Source organism: Phyllobates terribilis, unplaced genomic scaffold (genome assembly GCF_046119375.1).
Source record: "Phyllobates terribilis strain yellow unplaced genomic scaffold, ASM4611937v1 Scaffold_12__6_contigs__length_324123572, whole genome shotgun sequence".
Classification (NCBI taxonomy): Eukaryota; Metazoa; Chordata; class Amphibia; order Anura; family Dendrobatidae; genus Phyllobates; species Phyllobates terribilis.
This window is the reverse complement of record NW_027362772.1, coordinates 206,096,609-206,119,301: the sequence shown is the minus strand read 5'-3', so window position 1 is coordinate 206,119,301 and position 22,693 is coordinate 206,096,609. Positions and strand designations below refer to the sequence as shown.

The following is a 22,693-nucleotide window of genomic DNA, read 5'->3' as shown; positions in this document are numbered from 1 at the left end:
ATAAATGAGAGCAGAAAAACTGACAATGTAACGCTACATAATTTATGGTGGTGAAATACCTAGAATAAGAACCCTGATCCAGGAGCCACGATATGACACAATGATCAACCAACTATCACACACAGTCATTGCTCCTCACACTGCCCAGGGGCAAAGCAGATTACAAGAGAAAGGCCTCCCGACTCCACCAACATAGTGATGAGAAAAAATAAGCATTGGACGCGGTGAATGTCAATGCGAGAGGCTTTTGTTCTCCGGCAGATGAGCTGCAAATAGGATGGAGTCATAGTAACTAAACATTGGATTTCCAGCAGATCCTGACCACTATCTCGAGTCTCTGGTATCTGTCCAATAGAAGGATCAGGCAGGGTAGATCTCAGCTCGCCTCATGCTCTATAGGCCACCGAAACACCAAGATTACTTACCGGTAGCCGGTTTATCCTAAGCCCATGACAGCACACCTCGAGAGAGGGATCCGCCCCATCAAGGACAGGAAAACAGTCTGAAATAAAAGGGCGGTACCTCTCCCTCACTTCAGTTTAAAAGAGAATTGAGAGGACCTCCCAAAAAGGTTAGACATATAACCAACACCTACAATATATATAACACCCAAAACAGTGCACACCAGGGTGTGAGAAACAGAGAAACAGAGAAATAGGGGGGGGGGGGGGGGGGGGACTACGGGTGCTGTCATGGGTTCAGGAAAAACCGGCTACAGGTAGGTAACCTTGGTGTTTTCCCCTCACCCATGACAGCACACCTTGAGAGAATTTTGGAGAATTATGAGCACCCTAGGGAGGGACCACAACTGAAGTTCCCTTCTCCCAAAAGGTAAGGTCAGAGGAGGACAGATCCAACCGATAGTGTAGACCAAGTAGCAGCTCTACATATCTGATCGACTGAGACGTCTGCCCTCTCCGCCCAGGAGGTTGTGACGGCTCTGGTGGAATGAGCCTTGACATTGTCCGGGGCCGGAACTCCTGTGGACATATATGCTAAACAAATGGCCTCCCTAAGCCACCTAGAAATGGTACCCCTGGACATCCAGGGGCCTTTCCTATTCCCCTGAAAGGCCAGGAACAAGGAACGGTCCTTCCTCCATACACTAGTCATGTTAATGTACTGTAGTAGGGATCTTCTAACATCTAGGTTATGGAACCTAACTTCCCCTGGGTTTTTTGGATTGCAGAAAAACGAGGGTAGTACAATCTCCTGGTTACAGTGAAATCTAGGTACCACTTTGGGAAGGTATGCTGGATCTGGTCGCAAGGTGATCCTATTATCATAAATTTGTGTGTAGGGAGGATCAACCGAAAGGGCCTGAAGGTCACCCACCCTACGAGCAGACATTAAGGTCACTAAGAGGATGGTCTTAAGGGTGAGGATCTTTGGAGAGACATCCTGTAGAGGCTTGAACGGGTCACTGGTAAGTGCGTTCAAGACCAAATTCAGGTCCCAGGACGGAACTCTAAGGGACCGAACCAGTCTGGCTCTGGCACAGGACTTGATAAATCTAGAGATCCACCTGTTCCCAGCCAAGTTACAATTATAGAGCGCCCCCAAGGCTGACACCTGAACTTTAAGAGTCCCGTGGCTAGACCCAGGTCACGCCCCTTTTGCAGAAACTCCATGATTCCCTTGATTGGAGGCTTGTCTGATAACGGGGCATCTATAAAATCTAGGAATTACCCTTGACTCTGTTATAAAATTGTAGTCGTTATTGGTTTCCTACTACCCAGCAAGGTAGAGACTAACCCTGGTGAAAACCCCTTGTTACTTAGTAGTGACCTCTCAAATTCCACGCCGCAAGATGGAAACCTCTGGCTTGGGAATGGAATACTGGTCCCTGAATGAGAAGGTCCGGCCTCTCTGGTAGAACCCAGGGATCTGAAACAGACATTAGTCGAAGTAGGGAGAACCAAGGCCTCTTGGGCAAAAAAGGGGCTATAAGAATTATACTTGCGCCACCCTCCCGAATCTTCCTCACCACTGCTGAAACCATTACTAACGGGGAAAAGGCATAGGCCTTCCTGAACTTCCAAGGAATCTGGAGGGCATCTAAAGCATGGGGATTTTCTGCTGGGTTTAAGGAACAGAATCTGTCTACCTTCATGTTTGCTTTTGTGGCGAACAGATCTATGTCTGGCTGTCCCCATAACTGGACAATCTGTTGGAAGACCCATGGGTTTAAAGCTACATTCCCCCTGTCTTAGGGTGTGACGGCTGAGAAAATCTGCCCTTACGTTTTCCACCCCCCTTATGTGAAGGGCACTGAGGGATGCGAGGTGTTGCTCTGCCAGATGAAGGATTCTGTCTGCCACAGCCATCAGGGAGCGTGACCTTGTTCCCCCCTGGTGATTTACATAGGCTACTGATGTCCGGTTGTCGGACCTGACCTGGACGTGGTGACCCTGAATGTGAGGAAGGAAGCCAATCAGGGATTTCTCCACTGCCCAAAGTTCTTTTAAGTTTGAGGATGCCCCCATCTCGTGGTATGCCCAGTGACCCTGTACTGAGAGCTCTGTTAGATGACCCCCCCCATCCGGAGCTGCTCGCATCGGTGATAATCACCCGATCTACTGGTCTGGACCACTGCACGCCTGAGGTCAAATTTCCCCTGTGTGTCCACCATGAAAGGGAATCTACAGTTTCTGGGGAGAGAGAGAACTTGCTTTCTAAACGCCCGTTGAAGGACCTCTGCGCTGACAGGACCTCCCACTGAAGAAGTCTCATATGCCCCTGAGCCCATATGACTGCTGGGAGACAGGCAGTCATAGAGCCCAGGAGGGACATTGCCTCTCTTAGGGACATCACTGGAGACCGCATGGCTTTCAAGACTAAATTGATTATTTTGCGGACTTTGTCTTCTGGGAGGAAGCAGGCTTAGAGACGAGAATCCAGGATTAGACCTAGGAAGATCTGAGTCCTTGAGGGGGTTAGTTTTGACTTTTGGGAATTTACCAACCACCCTAGCTGTTGCAACACCACCGTGACTTCTAGAAGTTGACTGGAGCAGCGGACTTCTGATTTCCCTATTACCAAAAAGTCGTCTAAATAGTGAACGAGCGCTACGCTCTTGATTCGTAGAAAGGCTGTTACTTCCACTATTAATTTCGTGAATATTCTCGGGGCTATGGAGAGGGCGAAGGTTAGGGCAGTAAACTGAAAATGTCTCAGCTCTTTCTGAATGAACAGGGCTACTCTCAGATACTTCTGGTAGTCTGGATGAATTGGGATGTGATAATATGCGTCCTTCAAGTCTATTACTGCCATAAAGCAATTGTGGAGCAAGAGCTTCACTGCCGAGCTCACTGACTCCATCTTGAAAGTCTGGTTCTCTATCAACTGGTTTAGACTCCTGAGGTTGATGATGGTCCTTAAGAATTGGGTTTTTTTTTTTTTATCATGAACAGAGGGGAATAGAATCCCTTCCCCCTTTGTGGTATTGGAACTTCGAGAAGGACCCGTTTCTCTACTAGCCCTAATATTTCCGACTCCAGGGCTATTTGTTCTTCCTGGACATTCCTTTTGGGGGTAATCATAAAAGGTCCGGCGAGGAATCTGGCTGAACCATATTTTCAGGCCACCACTCACAATATTCAGAATCCAGGGGTTTGATGTAATAGCTTTCCAAGCTGGAAGAAAGTGGGAAAGCCTCCCCCCTACCTCCGGCCTGGCGTCGTTGGGAAGACTTTTTTTGTATTGGACGATGGTCCTCCAAACATATAGCCTGACTCCCTCTTGGATTTTGACTCCCATCTTCTCCTGTCTCCCGGAGGGCGACCCTGATTAAATTTTCTCCTCCGAAAACTAAATCTTTTTGAGTCCCCTGAAAATCCTGGGAACCCTTTGATCCTATCGCCCGCTTTTTCTAAAAGGTCATCCAGCTTCTGGCCAAACAGGAGTCTGCCGTCACACGGGAGGGAACATAATTTATGTTTGGATTGTAGGTCACCTGGACAACCCTTGAGCCACAATGCCCTTCTGGCAGCATTAGATAGACTTTTGGCTAGATCACCAAGTCTAACAGAGTCCGCTGAAGTGTCTGCCAGGAAGGCAGATGCTGCCTGCATTAGGGGTAGATTTTAAAGGATTCTATCCCTAGGGATCTTTTTATCCCTAAGTTGGTCTTCCAATTGTTGGAGCCACACCATTAGAGATCTTGCCACACAGGTGCCAGCTACCACCGGCTTCAGGCCTCCCAAGTGTGACGCAGAAAGGAGTCAGCCTTTTTATCAAGGGCATCCTTTAGGACACCTGAATCCTCCAAGGGTAGGGAAGATTTTTTGGATGACCTGGCTACAGTCCCGTCAACTTTGGGGATTTTATCCCAGGGCTCAGAGTCCTTCTCTTCAAAGGGGTACCTTCTTTTAGAGAAGGAGGGTAAGGCCCCTGATCTCTCTGGTTTCTTCCACTCTAGGTCAATGAGGCCCTGAATTTTAGTGTTTACCGGAAAGGAGCGCCTCTTTTTTTCCTCCAAGGCCCGCAAACATAATGTCTTCCCGGGATTTGGATGCTTTCTCCTCCCCCAGACCCATGGTTGATCTGACTGCTCTAACCAGTCTGTCTGTACCCTCAATGGGAAAGCAGGGTCTACCATTATCTCATGAGGAAGAGGATGGTGAATCACTCAGCCATAGATCCTCGGACTGGGAGGAATCAGAGTTGGAGGAGACATCTCTATGGGATTTTTTCTTCCCTCTAAACAACCCCTTCAGGGATCCCTGAACCTCTGCGTGGACTGTGGATTTCAAATTAGATGAGAAATCCAGAGAATTTTCTGCTATAGTTTTAGCAATGCAGTGCGGGCAAAGGGGCTTTTGCCAGTCTATGGGAAGGGAATTTTGGCATAGGGCACAAATCCTGTGCTTTTGCTTGGCGCTACACTTCCTAGGCTCCTACAAAAGGAAGCACATAAGAGACTTCCCATTACTAAAAGGTGACATTCACGAAGATCACTCACCCCTGAAGTCACAAACGGGTACCGGAACCGATCATTCCCTTCTGGATGGTCCAGAGGTGTTTGACACCTTGCTCCTGCGGCTGCCACTGCTCAAGCGGCTGTCCGTGTAAGAGGCGTCCGTCTGCTTCTTCCGTTGATGAGGGGGGGGGGGGGGGGGGGAGCAGCTGCTCTTGACTATCCTGGTCAGTCATGTTGCAGAAGCGTGCCACGCTCCAAGGATAACCCCCCCCCCAATATAGGGCCATCCAGAAACTCCTCCTGTTCAACGCCCCCCCCCCCCCCCCTCCCAGGCCGGGGCTCCAAACAGAAAAAAACGGCCCGGGAACGCTACACAGGGCGCCGCCATCTTGGATAGGGCGCCGCCACCTGACGTCACCCGGCACGCCTTCTCCCAGCGTGCACCACGCCGTGACGTCAGGCACGTCATACCCGGAAGTTACCACTCCGGAGCGTGGCCGACAGGAGCGGAAGGGGGAGGGCGGCGCAGCGGTCTACGGGAGGCCGGAGCTAGCCTCACCGCGTGCGCCTGCTCGGACGCAGTACCCTAGGGGAGCTGCGGACGGCGCTTCTGGAGGCTGGAACCCGGTGCACAGGCCAGTGCCCGCTCTTCCACACCGGAACAGAGCCAGGTAAGTCTTCTTTTTCCAGACAGGTTCCCATCAAGGACAGGAAACCAACTGAAGCGAAGGAGAGGTACCGCCCTTTTATTTCAGATGGTTTCCTGTCTTTGATGGGGCGGATCCCTCTCTCAAGGTAAGCTGTCATGGGTGAGTGGAAAATTTAAAATGCATCTTAAGTAGTAAGAGTGGACCATGGTCTGAACTGAAGAAATCCTTTGGTTAGGTCTACGTCCAAAATATTTATAGGACTTTAGTGCCGACACTAAACTCCTTCTGATCAAAAAAAAAGGGTTGTTTGGGACTAACCATGGTCATCTATTTGTAAGACCTAGTTCCGGTAAGTTAGTGTAGGGAGTACAATTGGGGAGAAAGGTTGAACTTGATGGACCTAGGTCTTTATTCAACCTACGTTACTATGTATGCGACATTGGTGGGCGATTGACATCTGGCACCGCAATGATCAGTAGAAATCTACTCCAGCAGCAGGTGTATATAAGCAATGTAAGGGGTAGAGCACAATACCTGTACCTTGTGTAGTGACTGGTGCTGCATATTGCCATTAATCTACCATCCACGTGAATTGACGTGTTTCTCTTGGACAAGCCCTTTAAAAGGTAAGCCATCATCAGAAAATGTGTTTAAATCATGTTTTTGAGTTAAACGTTGAAAAAAATTTCTAACATCACTTTCTGTATTAAAAATAAAGAAATCTTGCAATATGCACACTGGCCAAAGGCAATTTTTTAGACTCACACTTCATGCTGCTTCAGGAAACACCACATGTACATAGCCACAATGTTCAGATCCCAATAATATCTAATGAGTGTTTAAAAGGTCATTGTGAAGGGAGGGGAGGCCTCTGATAAGAAAACTCCTGTAAACTTTTCCTGAAAGGACAGGAAGTACTAGTCTAAAAAAGCCCCAGTGGCCAATATGAAAATTGCTAGATGACTCTTTTTTTAATAAAATTCCAAAAAAAATTAAAAAATAAAGTACATGAAACAAATTAGATTGAAATAATTGGTCACTTTCAGATAATCTGGGGAACCATTAAGGGGACACACCGATCACACCAAGAGCCAGTTTTATGTATTCATTTTTTGAAGGAACCTTATCTGCAGACTTTCCTGTCGCCTGCATATCAATAGGAAACACAAAAATAGTTGAAATTGAGCTGACATTTTTTAGTCATATTTTGTACCTGGGATTTGTTCAGGCCTGACACTTTTTTATTTCCTAGTAAAGCAATGATGTAGAGATCTCTCTGGGTTTCGAAAGCTTTATTATTGAAAGTTTAACGATTTTTCAGTACTTGCTAAGACCTGGGACCTTATGTACAGCCCCCTATAGGATTTTCTACCGCACTCGAGGATTTCATCCTGTGGTCTTAGTTCTCTGAGGAACCACAGCCTTAATGTTCTTCTATTCTCTGAATTTTTACCTTCTTCGGAATAAAAAGTAATAGAAATCATAGGGTTTCTACAAAGCTACATACAGCGGTGGTTCAGGTCTTTTTCGTCATTACCTGCTAGGACCTTACAGAACCTGTCCGCCGCCATCTGTACAAACATCGCCTATATCCATACCAATATCCAGACCACAGACATTTTCATTTTTTTTTTTTTTTTTAAATCTCGAAATTACATTTTAGTAGAAGCTTTAGCGTGTTATGTCTTGGCAAATGCGGACATTTTTGAACTGCGATCTATTCTTTTAAATTTGTTAGCCTCCAGACCATCGGACCACTTGTGTGTACTTTGAATGGAGAGAGGATGAGCCTGTCTAAAATCACTTTCCAGCTAGAATCCCCCTGAAAGTCTGTCACCCGCTACCCGACATCACTGAGGATCCCAGAGATGGAGCGCACAGTGTCACAGGCTCGGGCTGAGTCACTGTTTCCGGTGGAAGCTGTCGGAGGTTTCCGTTACTATAGAGGCTCTCACAGGCCGAAGCCACATCAGAGTGACAGCTGCACAGGCAACACGTGACTGACAGATACAGATGTGTAACAGTCCAAAACAGTGGAGTCCTGATCTGCAGGAAAGAGCGCCAGGAGGGGAGACAGATGCACCAAATTCATTAAAAGGCAACTTACAACTAGTGTGCATCTGCGCCAGATACAGCCCTCCGGCTAGGAAATGGCATCCAATTGTGGAATAACTGACGTTTGCGGCACAAATTCTAACATTTTTCACCCAATCTCTTCCCACATTGTCAGAGTTGGCCGGGACTGGTAGAAAAAACACATGGTGCAACCTCAAATTTTGCAGCACGTCAAAGAGTTTTATGCCAGTAAATTACTTGGTGAATCTAGGCCTAAATATCGCTTTTTTCCCCCACATACTGTGATTGCATCACATTATCAAGATCTGTCTACAAACACTATTGTACATCCAGTAAGGAAAAAAGTAGAGCACCGCAGCTCGCCCTCCTTGCAGCTCAGGGGGAGCAGCCCCGCAGCTCGCCCTCCCCGCAGCTCGCGGGGAGCAGCCCCGCAGCAGCTGATTCCAACCATTAGCTCCATTGTTGTTGCAAAACTACACAAGTCTATACATAACTGGACCTCAGTCCAGAGTCTCTCACCTAGCCAAATCAGATCTCATACTTTGCACTGATGAGGGGTAATACCCAGAAACAATGACTGCAAATTGGAATTCTGATTTGGCTTTTATCCCAAGTCATATTGTAAGGCTCGTTAAAGGGTCGATAGTGGCGCTAGTGAGTTCTAGTCCTCTTCCTCTCTGAAGAGGCAATTTGCATATACATTGCTGTGTAACCTCAATATTCTGCATGATAGATAGTGGACCATCATTGCAGAATCTGAAACCAGTACTTTTGCCCCCCAAAAGATTCTTATTTTCATGTGTAGCACTGATTTATGAAACGGTTATTCTCTAATAATTTTTTGATTGGTCAACAGAACAGGAAATTAATGCAATGAGATGTCATTCAACCGGCTCCATTAAAGCATACTTGGCCTTAGTTAGATTCCCGAGTTCTATGAACTGCGCAGACCAAGGGAAGGCTCAGTGTTTCTTAATGAAAGAGGCCGAGCAAGAGGGCGAAACCCAACCCTGCCACATACACATCCATATGAGATAATATTAGCCAGTTACTCCATAAACGGCCAACTGCATTAAATACTAAGTATTATAATTTAATAGATCAGAAGGACACCATCTGTGATTAACCTTCCTTCTCCCCATGACAGCACCTCTTTGTTTATTAGGAATGAGGAGGGTCCCTCTCTATATGTATCAGCACGTTTCATGTGTCCATACACATTAGATTATGGTAATACTAGGGATTGTGAACGATCAACTACACGTTGGATCATAATATTTCATTTGTATGAACAATACAACGCAGCAAGTCCAAAAAGTGTCTGCACCTTGGCTGCTACTATAGATCACTTATCTCTGAGAGGCTCCAGGAATTTTTTTTTTTTTAAACACAAAGTGTGAATGCAGCAAAAAGCCCATTATCTGTAGCCCGGAGAAAAAAGGCACAATGCAAACACCATATGTGCTCATAACTATAAATGCAGCAAGAGAAAGGTCTCTGTTTCCTCTGACTACACTGTACAGTCTTTGTAAGAAAACCCGATGAAGATCGCCGCTAAACTTTATCATCTTCCGTCTTCGGTTTCAGCCAAAGCTCTAAAAATAAGCAGTTTATTTCCTGCAGGTTTCCCTGGTGTGAGCATACAAGGCTCAACTGAGCAACACCAAACAGCTCTGGACTCCTGTAGATCTCTATATTATACTGCACTCCGGCAGTTACTGGTATCACAACCAGACACCTGTATAACCATTGCCAGGCGGAGTACATGCAGATCACTGGTCTTTTCTTTCCTCCTAAAAAATAATTTCCAGCACTCAGACCATCCTGTATCCCTGGCACTGTTTTGGAGTGCCAAACATCTGCCCTCATCAAACATAGATCAGTAGTGGCCGCTGACTGCTCCTGCACTGCCCTGGACCCCCACACATCTGCCCTCACACCATCGATCACTAGTGGCTGCTGACTGCTCCTGCACTGTCCTGGACCCCCACACATCTGCCCTCACACCATCGATCACTAGTGGCTGCTGACTGCTCCGGCACTGCCCTGGACCCCCACACATCTGCCCTCATACCATCGATCACTAGTGGCTGCTGACTGCTCTGGCATTGCCCTGGACCCCCACACATCTGCCCTCATGCCATTGATCACTAGTGGCCGCTGACTGCTCCGGCACTGCCCTGGAACCCCCCACACATCTGCCCTCATACCATCGATCACTAGTGGCCGCTGACTGCTCCGGCACTGTCCTGGACCCCCACACATCTGCCCTCACACATCTGCCCTCATGCCATCGATCACTAGTGGCAGCTGACTGCTCAGTCACTGTCCTGGACCCCCACACATCTGCCCTCATACCATCGATCACTAGTGGCCGCTGACTGCTCCGGCACTGTCCTGGACCCCCACACATCTGCCCTCATGCCATCGATCACGGATTACTAGTGACTTCTCACATGTATACTCCTGTACAAGAGAGGCAGAAGTCCAGAACCAGTGAGGAAACATATGTGTTTTTTTTGGGCAATAAAGTGCATTAAAAGGATTATCCAGTTAAAGAATAAATAAGCATTACTGAACGGTAAAACACCTGTCACTGAAGTGCCGCATGTCTGCAGCTCTCCATTGGGTCCAGTGATTGGCAGCAGTGGTCATATGTTGAAGACGGGACGACAACTGCAGAGTTGTAAACAAAATCTGATAGAGCAGCAGAGAGGTTGGTCTAGAACAGCAGGACATTCAAAAGGTAAACAATACCTATTGTATTATTTTAACCCCTTAAGCCCCGCGGGTGGTTTGCACGTTAATGACCGGGCCAATTTTTACAATTCTGACCACTGTCACTTTATGAGGTAATTACTCTGGAACGCTTCAACGGATCCCCCTGATTCTGAGACTGTTTTTTCGTGACATATTGTACTTCATGATTGTGGAAAAATTTCTTCAATATCACTTGCGTTTATTTGTGAAAAAAACAGAAATTTGGCGAAAATTTTGAAAATTTTGCAATTTTCAAAATTTGAATTTTTAAGCCCTGAAATCAGAGCGATATGTCACACAAAAGAGTTAATAAATAACATTTCCCACATGTCTACTTTACATCAGCACAATTTTGGAACCAAAATTTTTTTTTGTTAGGGAGCTATAAGGGTTAAAAGTTGACCAGCGATTTCTCATTTTTCCAACAAAATTTACAAAACCATTTTTTTAGGGACCACATCACATTTGAAGTCACTTTGAGAGGTCTTTATGACAGAAAATACCCAAAAGTGACACCATTCTAAAAACTGCACCCCTCAAGGTGCTCAAAACCACATTCAAGAACTTTATTAACCCTTCAGGTGCTTCATAGGAATTTTTTGAATGTGGAAGAAAAAAATGAACATTTAACTTTTTTCACAAAAATGTTACTTTAGACCCAATTTTTTTTTATTTTCACAGGGGTAACAAGAAAAAATGGACCGCAAAATTTGTTGTGCAATTTCCCCTGGCGACGCAGATACCCAATATTTGGGGAAAAAACACTGTTTGGGCGCACTGTAGGGCTCGGAAGGGAAGGAGCGCCATTTGACTTTTTGATTGTAAAATTTGCTTGAATAATTAGCGGACACCATGTTGCGTTTAGAGAGCCCCTGTGTGCCCAAACATTGGAGCTCCCCCACAAGTGACCCTATTTTGGAAACTAGACCCCCCAAGGCACCTATCTAGATGCATAGTGAGCAGTTGCAACCCCCAGGTGCTTCACAAATTGATTCGTAACAATGAAAGTGTTTTTTTTTTCACTTTTTCATTTTTACGAATCAATTTGTGAAGCACCTGGGGGTTGCAACTGCTCACTATGCATCTAGATAGGTGCCTTGGGGGGTATAGTTTCCAAAATGTGGTCACTTGTGGGGGAGCTCCAATGTTTGGGCACGCAGGGACTCTCTAAATGCAACATGGTATCCGCTAACAAACTGAATGGAAAATCGGCTCAAATTATTAGCGGACACCACATTGCGTTTGGAGAGCCCCTCTGTGCCCAAACTTTGGAGCTCCCCCACAAGTGACCCCATTTTGGAAACTAGACCCCCCAAGGCACCTATCTAGATTCATAGTGAGCACTTGGAACCCCAGGTGCTTCACAAATTGATTCATAAAAATGAAAAAGTGTTTTTTTTTTCACTTTTTCATTATTACGAATCAATTTGTGAAGCACCTGGGGGTTCCAAGTGCTCACTATGCATCTAGAAAGGTGCCTTGGGGGGTCTAGTTTCCAAAATGGGGTCACTTGTGGGGGAGCTCCAAAGTTTGGGCACAGAGGGGCTCTCCAAATGCAATGTGGTGTCCGCTAACAATTTGAGCCGATTTTCCATTCAATTTGTTAGCGGACACCATGTCGCGTTTGGAGAGCCCGTGATGTGCCTAAACAGCGGAGCTCCCCCACAAGTGTCCCCATTTTGGAAACTATACCCCTCAAGGATTTTATTAAGGTGTATAGTGAACATTTTGAACCCAGAGGTACGGCACAGAATTTGTTTACATTAGATAATCATATTGAATAAGTTGTCATTATTCTTGAGCGCAAGTGCTCGCTACTTGAGTTTGCATCGGGTACTCAGGTATGCACCATGTACAGCGTGTGCTCGAGTGACATGCTCGAGTCCCTGCTCCGCATGTTTCACGGTTATTAGACACCCAAAAAAAAACATGCGGGGAATCGCTCGTACATGGCAGGCAATCCCCGTAAAGTTTTTTGGCCGCGAAGCATATGGGGCAGAGACTCGAGCATGTCACTCAAATACCCACGATACTCAATGCATACCAGAGCACCCGATGCAAACTCAAGTAGCGAGAACTTGCTCTCAACACTAGTCGCCATATCGTCATCTTTTTTCTTACTTTTGAAAAAAATCCCTAGCCCCAGCACAACCCTAGCCCCAGCACAACCCTAGCCCCAAGAGTTTATTTTTGACGCCGTTCCTTGTGCGGTATAAGTGATTAGACGACTTTATTCTTCGGGTCGGTGTGATTACAGCAATCCAGAATCATATGGGGTTTTTATGACTGACAGCTGTCACACACTAAAAGACGCATTTTTTGTAAAATCTAGTTTTTGCATCGTCATATTTTGAGAGCTATAATTTTTCCAGATTTTGGCAGACAGTCATGTGACGGCTCGTTTTTTGCGGGATGACTTGACGTTGTTATTGGTGCCATTTTCAGGCACGTGACATTTTTTGATCGCTTTCTATTCCGATTTTTGGGAGGCAGAATAAACAAAAACCGACAATTCAGGAATTGTTGTTTTTTTTTTATTCTGTTCCGCGTGTGGTAAAATTGATGAGGTAGCTTTATTCTTCGGGTCAGTACGTTTACAGCGGTACCACATTTGTATCATTTTTCTATGTTTTGGCGCTTATACACAATAAAAGCTATTTTATAGAAAAAATATTTTTTAGTATCGCTTTATTCTGAGAGCTATAACTTTTTTATTTTTCGGCTGATGGAGCTGTATGGCGGCTTGTTTTTTGCGGGACGAGATGACGTTTTCAGCGGTATAATTTTTATTTATATGCGTCTTTTTGATCGCGTGTTATTCCACTTTTTGTTTGGCGGTATGGTGATAAAGCATTGTTTTTTGCTTCGTTTTTTTTTTTTTTTTTTTTTTTTTTTTTTTTTTTTTACCGTGTTCACTGAAGGGGTTAACTAGTGGGACAGTTTTATAGGTCAGGTTGTTCCGGACGCGGCGATACCAAATATGTGTACTTTTATTGTTTTTTTTTTATTTTTTTTATAATAATATTTATTGATGGGTACATTATATTTTTATTTTTGGTGTATTATTTTTTTTATAATATTTTTGCACATTTTTTTTTTTTTTTCCTCTTTCACACAGTTTATACACTTTATTACTTTGTCCCACTCTGGGACTTTCACTTTTTTTTTTCTGATCGCCTGCATGGCACAGGAATGGAGCACCATCCCTATGCCATGAAGGCTGTCAGAAGTGCACAGTGTGAAGATTGCTTGGAGATGCACTGCGCATGTCCAAGCAATCTTCCTGCTCTCTGGTGACCCGGATGTTGTCATGACGACATCGGGTCGTCATGGCAACACCCGGGAAGCCTTTGCAGACTGCGCTGGAAGCCGGAAGAGGAGGAGAGTATCGCCGATCACCTCCCCTTGCCCCCGCAATGCCGCGATCGACTTCGATCGCAGCATCGCGGGGGTTAATGTGCTGGGAGCGGTGCAGGACCGCTCCCTGCACATAGTACCGGGTGTCAGCTGTGACAATCAGCTGACACCCGGCGGCGATCACGCCCGCACAGCCTGTGTGCGCGCGCGATCGCGATGACGTACTAATACGGGTCTGGCTCTTAAGTCCCAGGGCACAGACGCGTATTAGTACGTCAGATGTTATTAAGGGGTTAAAGCCTTTAGCAAGTGGCCCAAGCGTGTGCATGGTGGGTGCAATAATACAGACAAATACAGTGGCATGTAAAAGTTTGGGCACCCCTGGTCAAAATTACGGTTATTGTGAACAGTTAAGCAAGTTGAAGATGAAATGATCTCAAAAAGGACTAAAGTTAGTTAAAGATGACACATTTCCTTTGTATTTTAGGCACAAAAATATATACGGTATATACACTGCTCAAAAAAATAAAGGGAACACTCAAATAACACATCCTAGATCTGACTGAATGAAATATTCTCATTGAATACTTTGTTCTGTACAAAGCTGAATGTGCTGACAACAAAAATCATCAATAGAAATCAAATTTATTAACCAATGGAGGCTGGATTTGGAGTCACCCCCAAAATTAAAGTGGAAAAACACACTACAGGCTGATCCAACTTTGATGTAATGTCCTTAAAACAAGTCAAAATGAGGCTCAGTATTGTGTGTGGCCTCCACGTGCCTGTATGACCTCCCTACAACGCCTGGGCATGCTCCTGATGAGGTTGCGGATGGTCTCCTGTGGGATCTCCTCCCAGACCTGGACTAAAGCATCCGCCAACTCCTGGACAGTCTGTGGTGCAACGTTGGTGGATGGAGGGAGACATGATGTCCCAGATGTGCTCAATCGGATTCAGGTCTGGGGAACGGGCGGGCCAGTCCATAGCTTCAATGCCTTCATCTTGCAGGAACTGCTGACACACTCCAGCCACATGAGGTCTGGCATTGTCCAGCATTAGGAGGAGCCCAGGGCCAACCGCACCAGCATATGGTCTCAAAAGGGGTCTGAGGATCTCATCTCGGTACCTAATGGCAGTCAGGCTACCTCTGGCGAGCACATGGAGGGCTGTGCGGCCCTCCAAAGAAAAGCCACCCCACACCATTACTGACCCACTGCCAAATAGGTCATGCTGAAGGTTGTTGCAGGCAGCAGATCGCTCTCCACGGCATCTCCAGACTCTGTCACGTGCTCAGTGTGAACCTGCTTTCATCTGTGAATAGCACAAGGCGCCAGTGGCGGCTTTGCCAATCCTGGTGTTCTGTGGCAAATGCCAAACGTCCTGCACGGTCTTGGGCTGTGAGCACAACCCCCATCTGTGGACGTCGGGCCCTCATACCACCCTCATGGAGTCGGTTTCTAACCGTTTGTGCAGACACATGCACATTTGTGGCATGCTGGAGGTCATTTTGCAGGGCTCTGGCAGTGCTCCTCCTGTTCCTCCTTGCACAAAGGCGGAGGTAGCGGTCCTGCTGCTGGGTTGTTGCCCTCCTACGGCACCCTCCACGTCTCCTGGTAGCGCCTCCAGCCTTTGGACACTACGCTGACAGACACAGCAAACCACCATGCCACAGCTCGCATTGATGTGCCATCCTGGATGAGCTGCACTACCTGAGCAACTTCTGTGGGTTGTAGAGTCAGTCTCATGCTACCACGAATGTGAAAGCACAACCAGCATTCAAGTGACCAAAACATCAGCCAGAAAGCATTGGTACTGAGATGTGGTCTGTGGTGCCCACCTGCAGAACCACTCCTTTATTGAGTGTGTCTTGATAATTGCCAATAATTTCCATCTATTGTCTATTCCATTTGCACAACAGCATGTGAACTTGATTGTCAGTGTTGCTTCCTAAGTGGACAGTTTGATTTCACACAAGTTTGATTTACTTGGAGTTATATTCTGTTGTTTAAGTGTTCCCTTTATTTTTTTTGAGCAGTGTATTTCCATCTTTTACATTTTAAAAATAACAAAAAGGAAAATAGACCGATGCAAAAGTTTGGGTACCCTTGGAGATGTGTGTGCTCAGATAACTTTAAACAAGGTTTCAGACCTTAATTAGCCTGTTAGGGTTATGGCTTGTTCACCATCATCGTTAGGAAAGGTCAAGTGATGCAAATTTCCCAGCTTTATAAAAACCCAGCCTTCACTAACCTTGTGTATAAAAACAGCAGCCATGGGTCCTTCTAAGCCACTGCCTAGCACTCTGAAAATGGTGGAGGCCCACAAAGCAGGAGAATGCTATAAGATAGTAAAGAGTTTACAAGTTGCCCTTTCCTCAGTTCGAAATGTAATTATAAATGGCAGGTAACAAGAACTGTGGAGGTCAAGATAAGGTCTGGAAGACCAAGCAGAATTTCAGCGAGTTGCTCATAGCATTGCTAGAGAGGCAAATCAGAACCCCTGCTTGACTGCAAAAGACCTTCAGTGAGACTTAGCAGACTCTGGAGTTGTGGTACATTGTTCTACTGTTCAGAGACACCTGCACAAATATGGCCTTCAAGGAAGAGTCATCAGAAGAAAACTTCTCCTGTGTCTTCACAATAAACTTCCGTGTCAGAAATATGCAAAAGAACATCTAAACAAGCCTGATGCATTTTGGAAACAAGTTCTGTGGACTGATGAGGTTAAAATAGAACTCTGTCTGTAATGATCAAAGCTATGCGTGGAGAAGAAAGGGCACAGAATTTCAAGAAAAGAACATCTCGCAAACCATTAAGCATGGGGGTGGATCAATCATGCTTTGGGGTTGTGCTGCAGGCAATGGCACAGTGAACATTTCAGGGGTAGAGGGAAAAATGGATTCAATGAAATTTCGACAAATTCTTGACGCAAACAACTCCATCTGTAAAAAAAAAGCTGAAAAGAGGATGGCTTCCACAAATTGATAATGATCCTAAACACACTTCAAAATCCACAATCAACGACCTGAAAAGGCACAAGCTGAAGGTTTTACAATGGCCCTCACAGTCCCCTGATTTGAACATCATTGAAAATCTGTGGCAAGATATCAAAATAGAAGTGCATCAAAGACGACCCAGGAATCTCACAGAACTGGAAGAATGGATGAAAATCCCTCAAACAAGAATTGAAAGACTCTTGGCTGGCAACAAAAAGCATTTACAAACGGATACTTTCACAAGGGCGCGCTACTAAGTACTAACCATGCAGGGTGCCCAAACTTTGCATCGGCCCATATTCCTTTTTGTAATTTTTAAGATGTAAAAGATGACAATACAAAGGAAATGTGACATCTTTAACTTTAGGCCTTTTAGAGATCATTTCATCTTCAACTTGCTTATCTGTTCACAATAACAGTAATTTTGACAAGGGTGCCCAAACTTTCACATGCCACTGTAGGTCTTCTCAAGCCTAGAGACTCATTGGATGGCATCCTATTAACCTTCTATGATGGTGGTACCTATTTTAGATCACCCTGAGGATCCCCTACCATCACTTCTCACCTGGCTGCACTGACAACACATCACATACTGCTGATGTGCTATGAATGAGTAGTTTGCAAGGATCAGTGTGACATATACAGGATGAATCTCGCAGATGTTAAAGAGGAAGCTCTGTCCTGCGGGTAAGGAGAGTCAATGTCCACCATGAACAATATTTCTTATGGTCCTAAAATTATATAAGCAAATACTTCTTGCTGATCTCAAAGCACATGGCCCATAAGATAATACACCTCAATCCATAGTTAGTGAGTCAATGAGAGGGCAGAGGACAGTGCACACAGCAGTGTCGAGGCTTGGTGGACTGGCATGCTTCTGTATGTGCAGGGACAACTATTAATATAGCCACCATACGTATACAGGACATTTGTCTTGGCATTTGCCCATGTGCCACTTATGCAGCGGTAAATTGTGCAATGGATTTTATACCTTGGAGATCTTAAAGCTGCGTTCTGTCAATTTACGCTGCAGGTTTTATAAGCCAGGTGTGAATGATATTTCCTAAAAACCAACTCTGCCGCTACTGGAATATTCAGATGTTTGTCACACAAGTCCGCAGTACTAATTTCACTGTGTATTTGCTCTGTGGGAATGTACTTACAGGGGTCAGCAGTTGTGATAGAAATCAGTTTTCTCTGCTGTAGATCTGGCAGTGCTCTGAATGCTGAGCTGTGTATAACCCCGCCCTCACCACCGATTGGAAGATTTATGACAGTGTACACAGAAGTCTCCCAATCATTGGAGGGGACGGGGTAGCAGTAGTAGGACTACATGGAACAAGACAACTAGTCCTGTAATTATAATCTGCTGATAAAACACTGATTTATTGAGATAGCAACAAGCAGCCTAGTAAGTGACACATTGCTGGAATCAGGGGGTCTCTCTACTTCATGCTGCTCTCAGATTACATAGCAAACCCCTGCTGACAGATTCCATTTAAACGTGTGTATTTGGGCCTAGAATTTTTGCAATTGGACTTTTATTAAAAATGTTGCAGTTTGACTTTTACAGACTATCGCCTGTACATTCAGTTGTCTGGTCATAAATCAGCTGAAAGGAAGTTAGAAAAAGACCTCTGTCAGACTGTCAGTGGGCTGACTGACAGACACCCAGATAACTCATTCAGCAGCCAGCAATAGACAGTGCAGCAGAGGCTATAGAAGACAAAAGGTGCACTTTAATTAAATATAACTGCAAATATATTTACTAACGGTTACATGCACTTAAAAAAAAAAAATTGTCCCCAAAAGGTGGTGGACAATCCAAGTCAGGCCATACACATGAAAGATCTACTCACAACAGGATCAATTTGTAAGACCAATGGAGAACATAAAGCAGATCTGTCACTGGATTTCACAATACACACTGCACACATTAAAAGATTATTAAGACCTCATGAGGCCGGTATACTTGCTTTGAGAATCTAAGATAGAATGGCTGTATAACACTTTTTGAGTTTTTTTTAAGCCCAATCAGAAATTGAGTATTATACTAGTCCAGTTGTAAGTGGACTCATTTTGTGCCATTCTGAAGTGGATTTTCAATGTGTATACACCAGGCTCATCAGGTCAAAGATTATTAAAAGTTGTATGTTGGTTGTATTGTGAAACATGGCGACAGATCAGCTTTAAAGGCATTTTCTCCTAGTTATTGGTGAGGTCAGTTATTTACTGACAAGTAGGTAGTCGGGAACGTCATGGCTGCCATGGGTCTTTTATTATTTTCCACATTTTCTCCTCTTGGCCAATTTTCTCTTACAAAACTGATCAAGTATCTACTTTATTTATTGATGATAAAATGGTCCTGAAGAGGGATCAATGACGGATATTTTGCTTACTACTTCACATCTTATATATGTGTGCAGCGCGGAACACCAAACCCTGCTTTCATCTCGCAAGATCTCTTTGCAGACGGACCAGACTGGATTCAGGAACAGAACTATCCAGAGAGAGATACTTGGATGTTAGGCACATGGGTGTTGTGTCCTTACTGCACCACCAACAGGAGAATATCCTCACTGGCTCTGATCCCCTTCGCCATCTGATTCTTGCCCCATGAAGGGATGCTCCCTTTTTATTTCCTATTTGCTTCAAAAGTATATAACACAATGATAAAGTCTTTAAAAGGCACAAAATGGGCACATGGAAACACTGATCTCTCCGTGTAGGACTCATTCAATGATTGCATCTGTACCACATGCCGCCCCCATCCCAGCTCTCACTTCAGGATTTAGAGATCAGATTCTGCTCCAATCTGCAGAAAATTAGAGTGCACTAATTGTGAATATAGTGTGATAGTATCCTTTCATATGTAGCACAATATCAAACGTGTAAGACACAGTTCACACTTACCCTGTGCAATAAGCTGAGCACCGTGTCAGGATTTGCACTTAAAGCTTGAGAAACGCGATTAAGATGGAGCCTTCAGAAAAATGGGGCAGACGGAGTTTGTTTGGCCTCAGTTTCGCTGGTATCCGTCTTTTTTAGGAAGACCTAAAAGGAGTGGTGAACTACGCGTTTGTGCTCACCGAAAAAGGATCGGAAGCCACAAAGTGCAAAATAACTTCATCTACCCCAATACAATGAGTGGGTCTGTATGAATCACGAGAACCCCGATGCAGGGCTCAGCGCACAGCAAGATATAAATGTGGCCGAGCCCAACGTGGTCACTGTGTTGTGGAAAGGTGGAGGTTTTTTCGTCATGGCTCTCGCCTATTAAAAGAACATGGCTGTGAACTGCAGTGAACCCACAACCATTCTGCATTTGTCACAATCGCCATGGGTGTAAGCCATCCAGAGCAAAACGCCAATGTGTAGCTTCACCTATGGGGTCTCAGCTTTGCCCCCGATGCTCCTTTAAGTAAAGAGAATTTGCTGCAAACAGAACTGAGCATCAGGTAGTAAAGCAGCAAATTGTGGAGCGTGCGACCAGGAAACCACAGGACTCTCACCCATCACTGTCCTACTATGGTCATGTTAGGATCAGGTACCAAAACCAAGCCAGCTGGAAGAACACTGCGTACATGACAAGTGACAGATAAGAGGGAAGTGATAACGTTTATTATTAGGAAGTAAAGAGGAGTCTCAGTCACAAAAAAGGGAACCATCACTTTATGCGTCACAATGGTGTTACAGTTAACCAGGCCGAAAAGCAAGAAGTGGCAGAATATGAGGCTTTCTCCAGACAGCTACATACACAACGTACAGGAAAGCATCTACAGATCCACAGGTCTGCAGCAAGAAGGCACCGAACCATCAGCACACATCTGCTCTAATGACAGCAATGGAGTGGGCATTACTGCACCCACTGATGGGCTCTCCATCCCAGGGCAGGAATGACCCATGTAGCCCGGATGGGGCAATGCTGCATCTAGATGCCACAACTTATTTTATTGTAATTGAATTATGTCCACACTCTACTTATTTTGGCTGCAGCAACAATGAAGATAAAACCACTGCCGGATACCCTTATCTCCCAATGGGTCAATCAGGTTTCCATTATGGTGTTTGCCATTTGACAACACAACCTAAAGTTAGAGGCACAGGTTAAGCATCAGCTCTGCATCAATGTGAATGAAGTCTGAGCTGAACACTTCTACAGAACTGGGTAGGGGATGAAACTTCTCTGGTTACTCTTAGAACAACTAGAACATACCTTGACAGAAGATCTTCAGATGACATTTGCTTTGTAAAAATAAGCTTATGCTATAGCCCATGGTAAACGATGGTGGTGCAAAGTCATTGCACATTATCCCCTATCCATAGTAAAAAGGGAGAACTTGCTGATCACTAAGCGTCCAACCACTGGGATCCCCCAACAATCCAGAGAACAGGGCTCTGAAGAGGATGAAGAAGAGTTGCGCCTGCTTCACCTCACTCCATTCATTGTCTATGGGACCGGCAGAGGAAACAATGCAGCGCTCGGCCACTTTGAGGAGACCCTCTGACAACGAAAGGAACCGAGGTAGAGTACACACACTTCTTCTGACAAAAAGGGCTGTACAGTCTGTTACCAGGATCTATGGGGGTCCCTGCGCACAGCAGGTTATCCCCCATCCTATGGATTGTGGATAGCTTACATTTCTGGGAAATCCCTTTTAAGTTAATCATAGGTCCCAATTCAACAAATGGCAGCCAAGAGTGTCCTTTCCTTGTAGTCACCAGAGCTTTACTATGCCAAGGGCCAGTGCAAAAAGAGCATAAGTCTTCTGGTGATGGCAGCCCAGGGCCTACGCAGACTGAGGCCACAGTAGGTTGTATGCCTCCTGAGCACATATGGCTGTCAGAAGCCACAAACACCACATGCACTTCAACTGAGGCTGCTTCAGTGGCACAACAACAGGTCTAAGGCTCTGTTCACACATCTGCATATCTGTTCTGCTTAGAACACATAATGGAGTTAACATCCTGTGCAGCCTTATGTCTAATGGAAGCTATTCATTTATACGGGGTCCGTCTGGTTTCCTTTTGTGTTTTATTTTCAGAACAGAAAAATAAAAAGTTTTCTTTTGTTTTTTTTAAGAGCAGAAATGGAAAGCAGTCGGGGCCCCTTGGCTTCCATTAGACACAGGCATGCACACGATACTAGAAGCTCGTTCACATGAGCGCATCCACCAGACATGTGCTGCAGATCTACACTGACCAATGCAAAGCTATAGGGCTGTCCACATTATAGACTATCTCAAAAACCAAATGTGTGGGGAGATAAATGAATAGCAGCATGGACCTTTTCCTTACTTCAGGTGAGACTCGACCATTCAAGTCTAAGGCTGCGCCAAAAAAAAAAACTGGATCCTGTACGGAACATCTGTATTGCTTTCCATTTTTATAGAAATGCCATTAATATAACAAAACTAGATTGTATCTTGTACATTTCAGTCTGATGAATAATTATGGCTGACACACGGACGTAGGAAACGGACAATGACGCACATGGAGGACAATATGAATGAAAATCGTCCGCCCCGTCTGGATGAACAGCAGACCATTTTTCATACGTGCGACTGACCCGGCCTTATACAATCTGTCTGCACTACACAAGAGAAAAGGAACAGATGTGACCAAAACATAAAGCCCCCCATACACCTCAGAAGGGTCAGCGATCGCTAGGCCACCAGCCATCTCAGCCGACTCTCCCATACACAGAAGCGTCTGCTCTCTGAGAGAGCCGCTGTCACCTATCACTGGCGGGGGGTTATCGGCACGAAAACAGAAGGAAGGATCTGCAGTCCGAAATAAGACAATTCGGATCCTTACCTCCCCAACAATCATTCGTCCCAGACCCCCACATCTGGCCAAATCCAACCCACCAATATCATGGGGTTCAGCTGTGTATGAGAAGTTTATGTTACACAATGACCTGACGTTACA

At 45.2% G+C, this 22,693-nt stretch overlaps 1 protein-coding gene across 1 annotated transcript in view; it reads right to left on the bottom strand.

The window, feature by feature from the left end:
- The window catches only part of CBL (Cbl proto-oncogene), a 70,099-nt gene that overhangs the window by 46,620 nt on the left and 786 nt on the right, over window positions 1-22,693 (bottom strand). The window lies entirely within an intron of this gene.